At 34.4% G+C, this 21,623-nt stretch overlaps 1 pseudogene; it reads right to left on the bottom strand.

Annotated features, from left to right (window-relative positions):
- The window catches only part of LOC139841782 (nucleobase-ascorbate transporter 6-like), a 45,561-nt pseudogene that overhangs the window by 14,884 nt on the left and 9,054 nt on the right, over nt 1-21,623 (bottom strand).

The following is a 21,623-nucleotide window of genomic DNA, read 5'->3' as shown; positions in this document are numbered from 1 at the left end:
TCTCACCTGATTCCTCAAGTTCCTCTCGCTCCGAAGATAGCGTGACGGGAACACACCCACCGATCAATTACCGTGATTTCTTCAGAAAATGGGGATGGGTTCGCGAAATACTCACCCTATGGAGAAATGAAGAAGGTACTCCTTATCACGAGCCAAACTTACCACCAAACGCCGGAGTACTCGATCCGCTTACCGGCGAACCTGTTCGCAATACCGTTTTCACTCTTTTCACAAGGATTTTCCGCCTCGAAGGTCAACTCAATGTAGCCCAAGACAGTATTCGTCCTCTGCTCCCGAACTCTAACCAGATAGGGTTATTAGAAGAAGTTAGAAGACTTCGAACTAAATATCAAGAATTGACAAACCTTACGGAGGAATGAGTAGAACAAATCCATAGACTCGAGTGTAAAGTAGAAACCCTGGAGGAAACAGTGCACGATTTGGAAGCTAGGCTCACACCTACTACCCAAATACCACAAGCAACACCAGCAACATAACCAGAACCATCAGTACCACCAACATCACCAACATCATCAACACCACAAGCAATACCAACAGCAACCGCAACACCACCAGCAGTATCGTCAACATCACCAGCACCGACGGCACTACCAGAATCAGCAACAGCCTCAACAGTACCGCCAACATCATCAACACAGCAAGCATTATAAGCACCAGCAGTTGCATCAGTATTAGCAACAACATCAGCACCATCAGCTTCATCAACAACAACATCCGCATCACAAGCCTCAACATCACAGTCTATGCTACGAGCATCAACATCATACGCACCATAGATACCAAGGAATACCCGTAACAACAAACGAAGAAGTATTGATTCATAACTACATTAAAGAAATACTCTGCAGAGAATATGTAGTTTCTAAAAGTTTTTGGAGATTATTTATTCTTGTTCCAACCTCAAATCAAATGAGTTTAATATTATATTAACTCATTAAATCCATGATTACATCTGAAGAAAAATATATATGTACGTATATTATCATAAAGATTGTAATTAAATATTCTGTTGTACAAACTGTTGATGGTGAAAATATTTTAACGGGTAGGTAATACCCGAGAAATATTTATATCTCACATTAATATGTTACATTGTACATTCTTCAAAAATTTTGAAAACACCTTAGAACTATAACCAACGATTCAGATTCGTTAACCCTAATAATGCTGATGAAGCAGCAAAGGCCGTAGATGGTCTTAATGACCAGAAGCTTGATAATAAAGAATTGTGCGTTAGAAAAGCTCAAAAGAAAATCTGGTATTGAAAGACGGATTGAGCAAAACATGAAGGAATCTGTGGACAAATCTCAAGGACTAAACCTGTATTCAAAGAATCTAGATGATTCAGTATCTGCTGAAATCATTAGCAATTACCCTGCTCCTTACTTATCTTAAATCCTTACAGAAGAACTTTCCTCATTATCATTTGATCTTAGAAAATTCTAAGATATCATCGTATCTTTCGTCATAAATATCCTCGATGTTTCTGAAGATATCTTCATAACTATTCTTGTCCGCAATAAATTATCTCTTTGCGATAACTTTATCACATCATAAAGGAAACTGTTTTAGTTTCTATATTCAAGTTTAAATTATAAATGTTTTGAAGAAGTGTTGGGAATTGAAGCACGAGTTAGTATAATATAATGACGTCAGGCCAACGTGATTATATTACAGTAAGTCATGCTAAATTTTTAATGGAAGATGATGATTCATAGACTTTATAATCATCATTTGCCATGTTACACGACTCTTACATTTAAACTCTAAAACATATCAAGAAAATATTTTTCTTGATGATTCGGTCTTTTTCGGATATTCTGGTAATTTGACAAATCAAATCGTGCTATTACCTTTCCTTTCTACTTTGTATATTATGATTATTCGAAACTTCATACCTACAAATTCTGGACCATTACTCGCTTTACTTGGAGTCGAGAGGAGAATAAAAGGCAAAGAGCTTCGACAAATAAGGGAAAATATAAAGCCCGATAACAATACCGAAATTACAAATAGTGTATATCAATGCGTATAGCAATATAAAGACACGGGAGAACTAAAAACACGATAAATCCTAGAGCATAATAGAAGTAAACACACTCCTCTGGTGGGAGTTGGAAAAGAAGGAAGATTGTGGCGATAACCAATATAAGGTCAAGAACAAGAACTGGATTGAGCATATTAAGAAATCTTTTGGAAGTATGAATTGTGGAAGAAAGTATAGAAGTGGTGAAGATAATGAAACGGAAGAAGCTAATTTATAGCGAAATTCTAGACACAGCAATCGAGACAATTCACCGTATTTAATTAAAGAAAATCCTAATTTTCTTAATTACCGGAGAATCAAATCTTATAAAGATTATGAAGATTTCTTTAAATCCCTTGAATTCCGGAAATCAACTTTAACCATATCAAAAGTTAAGGTGAACATTTAATTTCCTCATTTCACTCTTTTGTGATAGTTTCATTTATACTCTTTCTATAATCGAATCGTTTTATCCATATTATTTAATGTCGATAAAACTCTATTTTTCAACTCATATTCATCATTCTTGTTGTAAAGAATGACGATCTCTATCAAATTTCATAATTATGATTTTCATGAACTCCTCTCTATTTTGTCTATCCTAATATTGTAGCATAAACGCTCAAGGTTTAAATAAGCTCACTATTATTCATCACACATTTCATGTATATTGAAATGCTTGTATAACGTCATCATCTCTTTCTGAGGAAAACCTAATCAATGACACTCTTGTTAAATCCTTTAGATAACCTCCGCATTAATAATAAAATGCACTTCGTAGAATTTATGAATAGAAAGATTTAAACGCTAGGAACAAAATAATATCCTATTAGTTGGAATTCACGAAAGGCCTCGAGCATACCTGGGAATGTGAAGACCAAATAAAACGAAAATATCCTCACCTGTTTACAAACAACGCCGACTGATGGCAACAACTAAATTTCGGGACGAAATTTCTATTAACAGGGGGATACTGTGACAACCCGTAAATTTCCGGCAAAATTTAAACAAAAATCTTTATATGATTTCATTTAACCTCGACTAATTCCGACGATTCACGAACAATTATTTGTAAATAATTACGCATTAATTTGATATATTAATATTATTATTATTAATATCCTTTTTAAACAAGATATCAATAATTAATATCTTTATTATCAGTATTGTTATTATGAATAAAAAAAATATTGATAAATATTCTTGGAAAAGTAGTAAATCAATTTGTTTATTTTAAAAAAATATATAAAAAAATCCTTAAAATAAATGATTTTTTTTAATAAAATAAATAAATAAATAAATAAATTACTTTTTAATTAAAAATTATAATGGAAAATTACTTTTATTATTTTATTTTGTGCATTATCCCATTACCTAACATTTAATACTTTTGAATTTTAAAATTCCATTAAAAATTAAAATATTTCTTTTTCTTTTAATTATTTTATTTTTTTTACCTAATTTTTTCAAGTATAAATACCCCTCATTTCTCATTCAAACTCACACCAAAATTTCTCTCATTCTCTCTTTGAAAAATTACTACTAGTAAGTATTTTTTTCTTAATTTTTACTTTTTACTTTTTACTTTTTACTATTTACTTCGGTTTATTATTTTTTTACCGAAACATGTAAATAATGTTATAAATTATATGCAATTAAAATTAAAATAAATAACATGTTATAATTAGTAATATGTGTTACTAAAAATTATAAAAGTATTTTTATGAATTAATATATAGAAGTTATAATTAAAATCGAATTAATGAATATATATGTATATACGCACCTAACGTGAAGGTTATAATTAAAGATAGTGTACAAAGACTACAAACATTACCGCTACTTGTGGCCTAGGGTGATCCTTGTTACCATTATGGGACGCTTGTGGATCTCGAATGCCAAGACTTAGATTCTGGTCAAGAGATCCTGGGCCGCTCGGTAACAATAGATCATTCAAGTGACTTGCATGTTAGCGACGAAGTTTGGGCGAGATTGTACAAAATCTTTGTTAAGAATTATAACCCGAACATTCTTAAACTAGAAGCTTACTATAAGTGGAAGTTTTTCATAAATACTAGGTTTCCAAAAATAGAAACTTTTGAGAAATAGGAACTTTTCTCGAAAACCATCACTGTCAATATAGTTGCTATATTAATAAACATACTTTATGTCAAGTTAGACATTAACTAATCAAGCGTTATACCTCAAGGTTGATATCCAGACCACTTACTTGCTTTACTTTCCTTCTTGCGTGGAATACTTCAACTGCTATTTAATGTGAGTTCATCTACTCCCTTTTTATATATTTTTAGGCTGAGAATACATGCGCAACTTTTATAACTGTTTTACACGTATCAACTATTAAACTGTGATATGTTGGGCTATGACCAGCAAATCCCCAACCGACAAGTATAAACGATAACTTGTACGGGGCAAACTTGAAAGTCTAGTCTAAATATCAGTACCAACTATTAAAACTATGCTATACCCGGCTATGTCTGACTAAGTCCCTACAGTGATATTTTTAATTGCTGCGGCATTCTTAATTATTGGGGATAGGCCTATCAGGAGTAACGTCCCCGATACATTTGACTAAGTCTTTGTATTACTTGATAATGAAATTAAACGACAAGGACATAACAACTTGTCACAGGGCAAACAACGTTTAGTCTAAATATCACGCACTGGCATAACTTTTTGATCCTGCGGGAGATCAACTTGACTAGATCTGAGTGATCTACTTATGAAAACAAATCTTGTGGTCTAACACTATTGCTGAAATCATTATATATGACAAACCTATGAACTCACTCAACCTCGTGTTGACTTTTTAAGCATGTTTATTCTCAGGTACTTAAATATTGCTTCCACTGTATATCTACTGCTTTGATGATGATTGCTTGCTATGCTTGGAGTCTTCATTACATATCATATCAATTAAAGACATATTTATCTTCCGCTGCAAAACTCAACAAAACGTCTCATGTAGAGTCGTTCTCGTTTATACAACTGTGATTTGATATAATTAGTCAGAATTACCCCAGACCCTATTTGGAGGTGTGACAAGGTACCTATCAATGACATTTTAAAAAATGTTACATAAAAGAGATCACTATCTATAAGATGTCAAAATACCAAAAGCAACCCTAAAGTACAAAAAATAACAGTCGAATTTGCATTACCATCCGTGGAAGAACTATTAGCAATTAGAGACCCAAAACCCATCGCTTCCATTTAAAACAATATTACACAAAACATGTAAATATATATAGGACATATATATATTTTGAAATCAAAAGGTGGGAAAAGGATGGAGGATCACATCGTCAGATCAGTTTCGATTGTAATTGATACTGTATATTACTTTAATTTAGGAAAATTGAGTTAATAACTTCGGCTTATTTTGGTAGGTTACGATTTGATTAAAAAAAATGAACGTGTTCCAGTATTAATGGATAGAATCGACTGATTACCAAATCAAATGACTTTTACTATGGAATTTGATTATGAGCGATGATGAAGGTGTTTGATTGTAGAAGATAATTGTGGCGATATATGACCGTGAAGTATTGGGGGATATTTAGAATTTGGAGATTTTGACTCTTGAAAATCAATTTTCAAAATAAGTACAATTAAGGTAATAATTAATTGCCATTAAATTAAATTATAACCCATAGCAATAAAATTCCGAATTTTATGCCTGTAAAATTGTAATTGCATTAAATTAAATTTAGTAAACAGATTGCGTAGTTTCTAATTTGAATTTGAATTTGAATTATGATATATAAACGTAATTTTAAGTTAAAATTCGGGTATTGATGTCTTTGTTATTGAATTTGAAAAATTAATTAGGTAATAATCTTTTTAATATTGAAATCAATGGTTGGATTTAATTAATCTTTTAAAATGGATGGTCAAGATTGAATATTTGAAATAATTATTACATAATTTAGCTCCTCTTTTAATAAGAAGAGGGATAACGATTGTTGAAGTATTATATAATTCAAAATTTATCATTATAGGTATTTGAAACAACCCAACCCGTATTCAATACGATAATTTTTTTTTTTAAAATGATAAACCATTATAGCCAAAATTAAACGGTTACATATAACTCATTAAACAACATCACAAGTTAAATGTTTACAAACGGCACGAAGGCCCTTAACAAATGTAATACAAGTTTGACCCATTCACAAATGATAGTTTTAAACCAAGCAACACTTCGAGCATGGTTTGGGGCTAAACTACCCAAATCACTAGGCCAACTTCAAAAACTTCAACAAGCATCACCAAGGGACACCTAGTGCCCAACAACCCCTTTTCCCCTATCCGCACTTGCATCTAAAAAGACAAACAATGAGAGGGGTAAGCTAACGCTTAGTGAATGCAATAATTATACATGTTCATATATAACCTACTTACTTGCAATCACTTACCATACCGCATACAAGCTAGCAATTCAATAACCATGCAAACATCATGCATAAACTACTATCCACAATTCACAAGAAGCTAGCAACAACAATAGCATATAGTTCACAATTTAATTATGCTAGATACGAATTCACACAACCATGGTTAACCAATCGTACAAGGGAACGGTACTCGTAAAAGACCGTCGGATTTCATAACATCCATTAGTGTTACTTAAACACCGCGTAATCACTAATTCCCCGGGTGATGTCTTGAACACCGCGACTAACTCACCCTCATGACAATGTGGCGTCTTGAACACCGCGACGATTCCACATGTCAATCAAACCATGAGTGGTGCCTTGAACACCGCGACATCCACTCCCATGACAATGTGGTGTCTTAAACACCGAGACAATACTACATGTCAATCAAACAATGAGTAGTATCTTGAACACCGCGACAATACTAATCGTTACTTAGAATGTGGTGTCTTGAAAACCGCGACAATACCACATTCATACTACACAAATAAATATATTATATACGTACACGCATAATTATTCCACTCACTTTAATACAAGGATGATGATTATGCACTTTCGAACTTCAAAGCAATGTACCTAATACATTAAGTACACTTTCAATACACAACTAGTGGAGCTAACCACATTACTTACACTTGAGCATTTAATGACCCAATTTGCATTAAATATCTCAGCTAAACCAAAACTGCCCATAAATGGCCAAGACTCATATTCAATCACTAAAGCTAGCGATTTATAGTCTACTAACTTTAGCTAACACAAACTTAGGGTACTTCATACCCATTTCACCCAAACTAGGTCAACATTACTCGTTTGACTCATTTTAATACTTAAACTTACAATTTTAGTTAAACATGACCCATTTACAATTCTTCCTTCAATTACAAGTGTATTAGTGACTAAAAACACCATTTAACACTTACAACCTCAATTCATAAGACCAAACCCTAGATTATAGCTTTTAGGGTTTCCTTTCATCAATATAACCCAAATTCACCCATATTACCCCCAAATGGGTCTTACAAGTTCCAAATTAACCAAACCCTAGCATAAACTAATTAAAACTCAAAATATAGAGTTAAGACTTACCAACACTATCAACTCATAGCTAAGAACGAGGAGAACAACTTTATTTCTTGCTCCAAAGATCAACTCTAAATTCTTCACTCTCAAATCTCATATGAATCTAAGTGGGTTTTTATGTTTTGAGAGAAATTGGAGAAAGAAAATGAAAAAGAAATGAATTAAATGAGATAAGTGGTGGAGATTAAATGCTCCAATAAGATCTATACGTAAAAAGATGAATTTGCCCTTGAACCACTTATTTTAAAAACAAAATCCGGAACCAGCTCACCCAGTGGGTCGCGGCGTGACCTCAATTGTCGCGGCGCGGCAATTAACGTATTTTACGAGTTGTCTTAAACCACTCCTGGCTCAGATTATAGTTATTGGTCGCGGCACGGCCTTCTTCTCCACGGCGTGACATTTAAAGGAAAACTCGACCCTTTTTATCATGTCTCCTGACTCTGGTTTGAGTTCAATGTCGCGGCGCGACAAAGGCTTCCGCGGCACGGTAATGGCCTTCAACTGACCCATTTGACAACTTTACACAACTTAACGATTTATTCAACTTGTACACCTTGTTCACGCTTCCTATGCACGTCTAAACTTCATCTTTTAGTCTCACAAGACTTAACATCAACAAAGACCCATGCATATACTTATACATGCATATATTCTAAACACATATATATACACATACATATTCGTATATATATATTTACACAATAACTAGCGCTTAGGTCTTTTAATCACATACCCACAAGTTATAAGCGTACTAATTAATAAGTTTGTACCTTTAAATATGTACGGGAAAAACGGGATGTTACAACTCTCCCCCACTTGAATCGGAGCGCGTCCTCGCGATCCAAGCCGCATGACAAGCCGGAAGATAAACCAAAACAAACTCTTCGGATTCCCACGTAAACTCGGAACCCTTTCGATGTCGCCATTGAACTTTAAAGGTCCTCACTTCTTTGTTACGTAACAATTTAACCTTTTCATCGAGAATAGCTATTGTAGTGACCCGTCCTAATCCACCTGGACGAAGTCATCAACATCTGGTCCCATTGCGAGGTACTGTCCTAAGTATGCCATGTATGACTCCATATATTATCTTTATAATGAGCAAATGCACAGCGGAAGACTTAATTCGTACCTGAGAATAAACATGCTTAAAAGTGTCAACCAAAAGGTTGGTGAGTTCATAGGTTTATCATAACAATCATTTCAATATGTTAATAGACCACAATATTTCTTAATCATAAACATAATACACTCGCAAGTGTATGTAAAGCATTCTAAGTGGTTGAGCACTTGGTAACCATACTTAATATTTAATCAACGTCGCATATTCCCTTTATTATGAAATCTCACTACACTGTACCAAGTGTAGTCACTAAACGAAGTACTGTGCAATCGTTGAATACTGGTCGTCCAGTCCGGTTGGGGTTGTCAGGCCCGATAGATCTATCAACAGGTTTCGCGTTTACAATACCCATGTAAATAGTAGTTACCAAGCTACAGGGAAGTATGCCAGTGGTACAACTCAACGTAGAATATATTTTAAGTACTTGTGTCTATTTCGTAAACATTTATAAAAGCAGCGCATGTATTCTCAGCCCAAAAATATATTTTTCAAAAGCAATTAAAAGGGGAGCAAATGAAACTCACCATACTGTATTTTGTAGTAAAAATACATATAACCTCATTTAACAAGTGTAGGGTTGACCTCGGATTCACGAACCTATATCATTTGTACATTTATTAATACATGTAATGGAAATCTCATAATTTCATTTATTACTTATATAAGAATTATGTGTTTGTAGTTATATAACTTTTATAATAAATTTTTATTTAATACCTATACTTTATTTATAAGTATTATATCTTAAATTTTATGTTATATATCTATTTTGTATATATTCATTTAAATTAATTTTTATTTATTTTATTATATTAATATATCTGTAAATATATGTTTAGTATTATATTTAAATACCGATAGTTTATTATATGTAAGTATTTTTATAAATATAGTTCATAATAATAATACTAACATAAATGAAATTTTAATAAATATAATAACTTTAATAAAAATGTTAATTTTTGATAAGAAGATAGTTTTAATAAAAATAGTAGTAATAATCATATTAATATTAATAAATATAATGATAGTGTTGATAATAATACTTATGTTCATAATAATAATAATGATAATAATAATAACACTCATACTTATATCAATGATAATACATATATTAATAATAATAATAGTATTAATAATTATAATACTTGTAATAATATCAATAATTAATAATGATAACCATAATATAAATTTTAAGATTTAACATACATAATAATAAAACTAACAAATATTAATTATATTATCAATAATAACAATAATAAAACTAATATTAACAAATAATAATAATAATAATAATAATAATAATAATAATAATAATAATAATAATAATAATAATAATAATAATAATAATAATAATAATAATTCATTTAATATAACAATACCTTAAATAAAACCAAGTGGGTGTAGGCTGCCGACACCAAAAAAAAATAAATAAGCCGATTGATTGGGATAACAAGAAGCTCGGTTCTCTTCTTCATAACAACAACGGTTGTAGGGATTTTAATAGCATCAATTATCGATGATCTTGTTGGAGTCGAAGAAATAGGAAACAGAAAACAGTAACCAGTAAACAGATGGCGACTCCTGATAATAATAGCAGGTTATAGAGGAGTTGGTTGTGATTGATATGGCAATCGAATGGGGATAGTTAGGGTGGTGATCTCTGGTCGAACAGAAAATGAACAAAAGTGGCAATTGACTATTAACAGCAACAAGAGACGAGTATTAGATGCGAGATGGGGTCGATTTTGTTGCAATTCGAATAGAAAATTAGCAATAGATTTGATAGTTTGAATCAAGAAGATGATAGTGGTTGAACAGGAACATCAACGATGAGTGGTAGCAGGCCATCATGGTCAGTTTATTTATTTATTTATTTATTTATTTTTTATTTTTTTGAAAGGTTTTCATGTGGGTCGAATAAGAACCAGAGTAGTACCAGTTGTAGGTCTTTTTCATAGTGTGTTTCAGTTGTTCGATGATATTCTTGATAGTGGTTCAGTGATGGTTATCGATGGTGGGTTTGTCTCGGTTCATTAACAGAACCATTTCAACCGTAAGAGGTAATCGAAGGTGGTTTTGAGTTGGGTTTACAAAACTGCAGTAGTAATTAGAAAACATAAACAAGTGGGTTTGGCTTGAGGCCAATGGTGGTGGTTCTCGAGCAGCTGTAGCAACAAACAGAAGCAGGAACAGAAGTCTAAACAGGAGCGATTTGCAGCTGCAGGGTTGCACTCTTAGACTGAACAGAAGCAGATGCAACAGTAGCATATAACAGAAAAAGGGTTGGTTGTGTTGGTCCTCAAAACAGAGAGTAGTATCCTTCGTAATAGCTGCAATAGTTTGTGTTGATGTGGTATTCGACCCAAAAAACAAACATGAAGAATAGCAATAGTAGGAGTGATTGATAGTAGTTCGATGAAGACGGTGTTTGATTATTGAAAACAGAATAGAAATGAAGTAGTAGTAGTTGGTTGTTATGTGTGAGATGTTGATGAGCATGAATGTGTGTGTTATGTAAGAAAAATGGATACTTAGATGCATATGCATATAATCGTCCAAAAGGAAAACAAAAGAAAAACATGTTGCTACTTTTTCATGTTGACTTGTGACACCACATGAATCACAACCCGTGATTCTTTGTTGTTTGTATATTGACAAGCAATCGCATCAATTAAAAAAAATAAGAAAACATAAATATTCATTATTTCTTGTTCATCAGGCATGAGAAAAACAAAATATAAATAAAGAAATCTGGCCACACATGTTGAAAATTGTGATCTCTCTTGTTCTCAATTTTATCTGATTCATGAAAACAATTTGTTTTCGGGTTAACGATCTTATATCCCTTAAATATCACTGAGTAAAAATAATATAGTGTACCATGTAAGTAACCATGTAAGTAACGTGTGTATGTTTCAGTGAGGTAAAAGATCAAAGATAAAATAACTACAGTAATCTCAAATGAATCAATCAATAATAGTTTAGCCGTCTCATGATTAATATCTTACCGGCAGTTTTAACACGAAGAGTATTACAATTATTTAATTATTATTTTTAATTTACTTATATATATATATATATATATATATATATATATATATATATATATATATATATATATATATAGATTCATAACAACTTAATTAGATCGTTTGTTATTTTACAACTTAATTCTTACAATCCAATCATCTATTATTATATTTCATATATTTATATATTTACATACATATGTATCTTTTTACAAATAGTGGTTCGTGAATCGTCGAGAATAATCAAAGGTTAAATTAATTCATAACAGTAGTTCAAAAATTTTTGAGACTCAACATTACAGTCTTTGCTTATCGTGTCGAAATTATATAAAAATTTAGTTTAAATTTGGTTGGAAATTTCCGGGTCGTCACATCTATCGGTTCTTCAACATACTCTAGCTTGTTGTTCAAGGTAATCTCATCTAACGGCACCCAAGTTGAGTCATCCTCAAGACACTTACGGAGATGGGAAACATTAAACGTGCTATGAATCCCCGCAAGCTCTTCGGGCAACTCTAGTCTATAGGCAACTTCACCAACACGTGCCAAAACCTTGAAAGGACCAATAAACCGAGGAGCTAACTTTCCTCGTTTTCGAAACCGAATAACTCCTTTCCATGGCGAAACTTTAAGCATCACCATGTCGCCTTTTTGAAACTCAATCGTTCGCCTCCCTTTATCGGCATAAGATTTTTGTCTATCTTGCGCCGCCTTAAGTCGAGCCCGAATCATCTCAATTTTACTATTCGTCTCTAGGACCAAATCGGTACTCCCGATTTCTCGTTGTCCCACTTCACCCCAACAAATAGGAGTTCGACACCTACGCCCATAAAGCATATCATAAGGTGGCATTCCAATACTAGTGTGGTAACTATTATTGTACGAGAATTTCACCAATGGTAAGTGCTCATCCCAACTACTGCCGAAATCAATAACACACGCCCTTAACATATCCTCCAACGTTTGGTTCGTACGCTCGGTTTGACCGTCCGTTTGAGGATGATACGCCGTGCTCATTTTCAATTGAGTACCCATATCTTCATGAAACTTATTCCAAAACCGAGACGTGAAACGAATATCTCGATTCGAAACAATAGATATAGGAACCTCATGCCTCGATATCACCTCTTTGATAAATAACTTGGACAAAGTCTCTGATGATATCGTTTCCCGAATGGGAAGAAACAAAGCACTCTTTTTCAATCGATCAACTATCACCCAAATCGTATCATATTGGGTTCTCGCCATCTTTGGTAACTTTATAATGAAGTCCATGGTAATGTGCTCCCATTTCCATTTCGGGACTTCCAATGGCTGTAACTTACCGTACGGCTTTTGGTGTTTGGCTTTAACTTGCAAACATGTGACTCATTGTTCAACATACTTAACAACATCACGTTTCATGCCCGGCCACCAATACTCCTTCTTTAAATCAAGGTACATTTTCGTTGCACCCGGATGAATGGAATACTTTGACTTATGTGCTTCATCAAGGAGCACTTGTCGGTAACCACCCATCTTAGGCACCCACACTCTTCCTTGAAAAGATAACAAACCGTGCGAGCCTAAAGTAATAGACTCCGTTTGCCCCACAATTCGTTCTTTATGTTCGTTGTTAACAAAAGCTTCAATTTGAATCTCACCAAACTTTACAAGAAAATCATTAGTAATAATCATGCGTAACGATCCTACTCGTATCGCCGGATGTTGACTCTTTCTACTTAACGCATCCGCGACCACGTTCGCCTTACCCGGATGATAAAGTATCTCACAATCATAATCTTTTACCACATCCATCCACCTACGTTGACGATAATTCAAATCTCGTTGATTAAAGAGATGTTTCAAACTCTTATGATCCGAATAAATCGTACACTTGACACCATACAAGTAGTGGCGCCAAATTTTCAACGCATGAACCACCGCCGCCAATTCAAGATCATTAGTTGGGTATCTCTTTTCGTGTTCCTTTAATTTTCGAGAGGCGTAAGCGATGACTTTACCCCTTTGCATTAGAACACACCCGAGCCCATTTAAAGAAGCATCACAATAAACCGTCATGTCTTCTACCCTTTCCAGCAACACTAACACCGGAGCTTGACACAACTTCTCTTTTAACAATTGAAAAGCAATTTCTTGCTCGTTTTCCCAATTGAACCTTATGTTCTTCCTTGTCAACTTCGTCAAAGGAGAAGCAATCTTAGAAAAGTCTTGGATAAACCGACGATAATAACCGGCTAATCCGAGAAAACTTCGAATTTCCGTAGGCGTAGTCGGTTTCCCCCAACTCTTCATCGTCTCAATCTTCCCCAGATCTACTTGGATACCTTCTTTATTCACAATATGGCCAAGGAATTGAACTTCCCTTAGCCAAAATTCACATTTGGAGAATTTAGCATACAACTTCTCCTTCCGCAAAGTCTTCAACACTTCGCGCAAATGGTGCTCATGTTCCTTCATACTCTTAGAATAAACAAGTATGTCGTCAATGAACACAATTACTGACTTGTCCAACATAGATTGGCACACTCGGTTCATAAGATCCATGAATGCCGCCGGTGCATTCGTAAGACCAAAAGGCATAACTACAAACTCAAAATGCCCATAACGCGTTCGAAAAGCCATTTTCTATATGTCTTCCTCACGTACCCGTACTTGATGATAGCCGGACCGTAAGTCAATCTTAGAAAAATACGTAGCACCTTGGAGTTGGTCAAACAAATCGTCAATTCGAGGCAATGGATAGCAATTCTTGATCGTCACTTTGTTCAACTCCCGATAATCGATGCACACCCGCATACTACCGTCTTTCTTCTTCACAAATAAAACCGGAGCACCCCATGGCGGGGAACTCGGTCGAATAAAACCCTTTTCAAGTAACTCTTGGGTTTGATTTAACAATTCTTGCATTTCCGTTGGTACTAAACGATAAGGAGTTTTAGCAATGGGGGTAGCCCCCGGAACCAACTCGATGCGAAATTCAACTTGTCTTTTCGCCGGAACACCCGGTATCTCATCCAGAAAAACGTCTTCAAATTCATTTACCACTAAAATTTCACGAATGGGTGGTGGCTCATCACGAGTATCAACAACATGGGCAAGGAAAGCCGTGCCACCACTAACAAGGGACGACGTGCCCGTGCAAAAGTGCATATCGGCACAAGTCTTCTTCGCCTATCGCCATGAATAATTAACTCTCCCCCACTTGGGGTCTTCACACGAATGAATTTATCATGGCATGCAATATCGGCTTTATTACGATCGAGCCGATCCATACCAACAACAATATCAAAATCACCCAAAGTCATTGGAATGAGATCGATTTCAAAAGTTTCGGTACCAAACACAACATTACAATTTTTACAAACATCAAACCCTAGCATCGTTTTACCATCCGCTATTTCGACTTCTACCGGATGACTTAACTTAGCTAGCGGTTTATTCAACTTAGGCACAAATCTTGGAGACACAAACGACAAATTAGCACCACTATCAAAAAGTATCCGTGCCGGATTAGAGTTAACCATGAAAGTACCTGAGACGACTTCATTCGATTGTTTGGCTTCTTCATTCGTCATCAAGTGGTTGCGACCCCTAGCCGTACCCGCCGCTTTCTCTAATTTCTTAATGTGATCATTGTTCGAATTGGGACATTCCAGCCTCTTGTGCCCTTCTTTACCACAATTATAACAAGTGAGTTTGGTTGTAGAAGGAGGGTTGGTGCAATCACGGGCCATATGTCCCTTTCGTCCACAATTGTGACAAGAATAACGGAACTCTCCGGGAACACTTTCCTTCACACTACCGACACTTTCGGTTGCACCCTAACTCTTCTTGTTCAAATGACTTGTAGCTTCGAACTTCCTTTTGCCAAAAGTAAAGTCACTCTTTCTTAATACGAGCGCCTCAAAACCTTTGGCCATATTGAACAACTCATCGAAGCTTTTCACCACATTTACACTTATCTTCTCTTGATAACTATCATTCAAGATTCGATAGAAGTCTTCCTTCAACATTTTATCATTCCCAACATACTCCGGGCAAAATTGGGTCTTAAACAAGAAAACGAATTTGAGAGTGTTCAAATCCATCGATCCTTGGCTCAAGGAACGTAACTCGTCCTTAAGCCTCGTAAGATCGGCCGAAGTTCTGTATTCGTCGAAAAACTCCGCCTTGAACTCTTCCCAAGTAAAATCCATACATTGTTCTTCACCATAGAGTTGGATTTTCGTATCCCACCACAATTTAGCGTCACCTCTCAACATGCTACAACCATACCTTAAGCGGGCATTCACAAGTACGGAAAGCTCCCTCCATATCGGAGATCCACTGGGCACTCTTAAGTGGGTCCCGTTCGCCCTCAAAAGTAGGAGGTTGAGCATCTTTAAAATTCTTATAGAAAAAGTCTCGTCTCCCAACATTGTCCTCTTGAAGGACAACTTTAATTTGCTCCTTTACTACGTTGACTAATTGCTCGTCAATCGTATCTAGAAACGTTTTCCTAACATCTTCAAGGAAAGACGCATGATGACTTTTCAAGATGGCCTCAACTTTGGCCGTGAACTCGGGGTCCTCGCTCGTGCCCCCATTATCGGTGTCGTGTCCATTTCTCATCTTCATTCTATAAAACGAAAGAGGTTAAACAACGAATGAAAGACATGACACGCATATATACACATATACACCTTACCGCCCCATCTTGCTCAACAATCGTCGTACTTCGCTTGTTTGACATGATTTGCACCCGTAACAATGGTAGCTAGTCATTGTTACGCGAGCATCTCGCATTAGCTTGCTAGTACAACGTCTATCTCGCTTGATGGATTCCAAATACATCACAAAACAAATAGCGCAAGGTTAGTTCACATAAACCTATGCACTAACAATTCCCGATCCGACCCGAAGTCCTACAAGCCCCGCATAAAGCGCAAACACAATAAAGTCTAAGTCTAGGCACCTATCTCAAGTCACCTAAATCCCTTAGACCATGCTCTGATACCACTTGAAACAACCCAACCCGTATTCCATACGATATTTTTTTTTTAAAATGATAAACCATTAGCGCCAAAATTAAATGGTTACACATAACCCATTAAACAACATCACAAGTTAAATGTTTACAAACGGCACGAAGGCCCTTAACAAATGTAATACAAGTTTGAGCCATTCACAAATGATAGTTTTAAACCAAAAAACACTTCGAGCATGGTGTGGGGCTAAACTACCCAAATCACTAGGCCAACTTCAAAAGCTTCAAAAGCTTCAAAAAGCATCACCAAGGGACAACTTGTGCCCAACAACCCATTTTCCCCTATCTGCACCTGCATCTAAAAAGATAAACAACGAGAGAGGTAAGCTAATGCTTAGTGAATGCAATAATTATACATGTTCATATATAACCTACTTACTTGCAATCATTTACCATACCGCATATAAGCTAGCAATTCGATAACCATGCAAACATCATGCATAAACTACTATCCACAATTCACAAGAAGCTAGCAACAACAATAGCATATAGTTCACAATTTAATTATGCTAGATACGAATTCACACAACCATGGTTAACCAATCGTACAAGGGAACGGTACTCGTAAAAGATCGTCGGAGTTCATAACATCCATTGGTGTTACTTAAACACCGCGTAATCACTAATCCCCCCAGGTGATATCTTGAACACCACGACTAACTCACCCTCATGACAATGTGGCGTCTTGAACACCGCGACGATTCCACATGTCAATCAAACCATGAGTGGTGCCTTGAACATCGCGACATCCACTCCCATGACAATGTGGTGTCTTAAACACCGCGACAATACCACATGTCAATCAAACAATGAGTAGTGTCTTGAACACCGCAACAATACTACTCGTTACTTAGAATGTGGTGTCTTGAACACCGGGACAATGCCACATTTATACTACACAAATAAATATATTATATATGTACACGCATAATTATTCCACTCACTTTAATACAAGGATGATGATTATGCACTTCCGAACTTCAAAGCAATGTACCTAATACATTAAGTACACTTTCAATACACAACTAGTGGAGCTAACCACATTACTTACACTTAAGCATTTAATGACCCAATTTGCATTAAATATCTCAGCTAAACCAAAACTGCCCATAAATGGCCAAGACTCATATTCAATCACTAAAGCTAGCGATTTATAGTCTACTAACTTTAGCTAACACAAACTTAGGGTACTTCATACCCATTTCACCCAAACTAGGTCAACATTACTCGTTTGACTCATTTTAATACTTAAACTTACAATTTTAGTCAAACATGACCCATTTACAATTCTTCCTTCAATTACAAGTGTATTAGTGACTAAAAACACGATTTAACACTTACAACCTCAATTCATAAGACCAAACCCTAAATTATAGCTATTTAGGGTTTCCTTTCATCAACATAACCCAAATTGTCGCGGCGCGACAATTATCGCGGCGCGGCAATTAACAATTTATTCAACTTGTACACCTTGTTCACGCTTCCTATGCACGTCTAAACTTCATCTTTTAGTCTCACAAGACTTAACATCAACAAAGACCCATGCATATACTTATACATGCATATATTCTAAACACATATATATACACATACATATTCGTATATATATATATATATACACACACACAATAACTAGCACTTATGTCTTTTAATCACGTACGCACAAGTTATAAGCATACTAATTAATAAGTTTGTACCTTTAAATATGTACGGGAAAAATGGGATGTTACAGTATTCATTATAAAGAAGACTGTAACGACCCGACTTTTTTGACCTATATTTTTGTGCTCTATACTTTCACGAAACTGCGTATTTGTGCATACTGAGCTAGTTTATGCTCTGGGATCTTATTTCATGATAATTACTTTCGTTAATACCTTACAGCGTGTTATTAAGTGCGTAATCACTTAACTTGATCCTCGAATGCTTTTACGACCGTTAGTGTCACTTGTCGTTTGAAACGAGTTATGTACTCTGTACACGATTAATTTTGGTCATAATTGGACTATTAAGACTACGTAATACTAATTGTTGTTTTCTAATGACAATTACTTGGCTTATTGGTTGCTTAATTATGCTTAGTAATTTACTAATGCAAACTAGTTAGTCTTGTTGGACTTTCTACCTTATTGGACATAAGCCCACCCTACTCTAGTTATTAGACTTTTAAGTTAGCCTAATTTTAAATAGATTATGACCCATTAAGAAGTAGGACAAAAATCCATTAATATGAGCCAATATACTAGCATTTTTGTTAACCATTATCACACATGCTGCATGAGATCTCAACAATAAGCACCACCTTTAGACCACCACCGTACAAAAAGCAAAAAGTTATCCCCTTGTCCCCTCCATGTCCCTACGGTTTTGACACACCAAGCACCACCTCAACCACTATAAATATCAAGCCTCATTTACCCATTTCACACTTGATCTCATTCTCATTTTACACACACTCACTCTCTAATTTTCTCTCTAGTCTTTCTCACACAAAAAATTGTAAGTTTAAATTTTCTTCTTCTTCTTCTTCTCTTCTTCTACACGACATCATCATCATCATTAAAGGATCAAGCTTTTTAGCTTCTTGATCTTGTTATATCTTGAAGATTCAAACTTTGATTTGAATCCTTCAAGAACATGAAAGATTCAAGATTTCTAGCTTTGAATCTTCATTACTTTATTGGATCTAAGTTTTCTAGCTTATGATCTCTTTACTTTGTTAAACAGATCAAAACTTGTGTTTATGATCTTCATGAAATTTGAAGATCTAGCCTTTTGCTTTAAGAATCTTCAAGAACATTAAAGATCCAAGCTTTCTAGCTTAGGGTTTTATTATTTTGTTTAGATCTTAGCTTTTTAGCTTATGGTCTCATTACTTTTACTAGATCTTAGCTTTTTAGTTTATGGTCTCATTAATCTTGTAAAGATCTAAGCTTTCTAGCTTAGGGTTTCTTAACACTTGAGATCTAAGTTATTATTGTAGATCTCACTTACTTGGAACCTTTTTTTGATTTTTATGGTGATAAAAATCAAGTCTTCATCATCTCATATGATGAAGATGTATAAACTTGTGTCAAAAGGACAAAGGTTAAAGCTTTATTGTGTTTATGCAATAAAGAGACAACCTTGATGTTCAAAACTTGTAGAATGTTAGCTTTTACTCTTAGTTGTGTGTTTATGGTTGAAACTTGATCAAAGTGATGCTAAAACATCAAAGAGTTGTACACTTGAAGCTTACACGCATCAAGGATGAGAACCGTGATGAGCATCAAGCACCAAGAAACCCACCGGAGCACTTGTTTGCTGTTTTATGGGGTCTGATCAGACTCCTAGTGAAAGGACCCGTCCTAATCCATCCGGATGAAGTCCATATCGATTATAAACGATTCACAACAGTTGATTACATCGCGAGGTACTTGATCTCTATATGATACATTTTACAAACATTGCATTCGTTTTTTGAAAAGACAATCTTTCATTACATCTAAAGTTGACGGCATGCATACCATTTCATAATATATCTAACTATAATTGACTTAATAATAATCTTGATGATCTCAATGACTCGAATGCAACGTCTTTTGAAATAAATCATGAATAACTCCAAATAATATCTTTAAAATGAGCAATTACACAGCGGAAGATTTCTTTTGTACCTGAGAATAAACACGCTTTAAAGTGTCAACCAAAAGGTTGGTGAGTTCATTACTTTAACATAGATAATCATTTCATAATTTTAATAGACCACAAGATTTCATATTTCCATTTCTCATAAACATACGTCCCATGCATAGAGACAAAATATCATTCATATGGATTGAACACCTGGTAACCGACATTAACAAGATGCATATAAGAATATCCCCATCATTCCGGGATCCTTCTTCGGACATGATATAAATTTCGAAGTACTAAAGCATCCGGTACTTTGGATGGGGCTTGTTGGGCCCGATAGATCTATCTTTAGGATTCGCGTCAATTAGGGTGTCTGTTCCCTAATTCTTAGATTACCAGACTTAATAAAAAGGGGCATATTCGATTTCGATAATTCAACCATAGAATGTAGTTTCACGTACTTGTGTCTATTTTGTAAATCATTTATAAAACCTGCATGTATTCTCATCCCAAAAATATTAGATTTTAAAAGTGGGACTATAACTCACGCATATAATTATTGTAAAACAGTTAATAAAGCATTTGCATGTATTCTCAGCCCAAAAATGTAATGAGTAAAAAAAGGGAGCAAATGAAACTCACCTATTGTATTTTGTAGTAAAAATACATAGAACGACATTGAACAAGTATAGGGTTGGCCTCGGATTCACGAACCTAGATCATTCATATATATATTAAAATATATAATGGTAATCGAACAAATTGTATATTATTATTAATGATGAAATTTATATATTTAATATTTTATAAGTATTATTATTTATTCACGTATTTTCATTTCAAATATAAATATAGTTGAGTTATGCATATTAAATATACTTGTATATCAATATTATTTATTTGTTAAATTAATGATAATACCAAAATAATGATAATATATAACTAGGTTTAATAATGATATGGAAAATAATAATTTTTGGATACTAACATTCGTCACTTTATTTGTAGTAATAACAATGGTGATAATAATAATATTAATAAAGTAATAATAATAAAAATGTAACTTTTAATAAAAGATAATCTTAATAATCATGATAACAATAATACTTATTTTTATGATAATTCTAATAGTCTTAATAATGATACTTTTAATAATAACGATAATAAAATAATATTTATATAAGATCGTGTTGATGATAATAATACTAATAGTACTGATAATAATACT

This window comes from Rutidosis leptorrhynchoides, chromosome 4 (assembly GCF_046630445.1).
Source record: "Rutidosis leptorrhynchoides isolate AG116_Rl617_1_P2 chromosome 4, CSIRO_AGI_Rlap_v1, whole genome shotgun sequence".
Classification (NCBI taxonomy): domain Eukaryota; kingdom Viridiplantae; phylum Streptophyta; class Magnoliopsida; order Asterales; family Asteraceae; genus Rutidosis; species Rutidosis leptorrhynchoides.
Note: the sequence above shows the minus strand (reverse complement) of the source record. Positions and strands in the feature narration are given on the sequence as shown.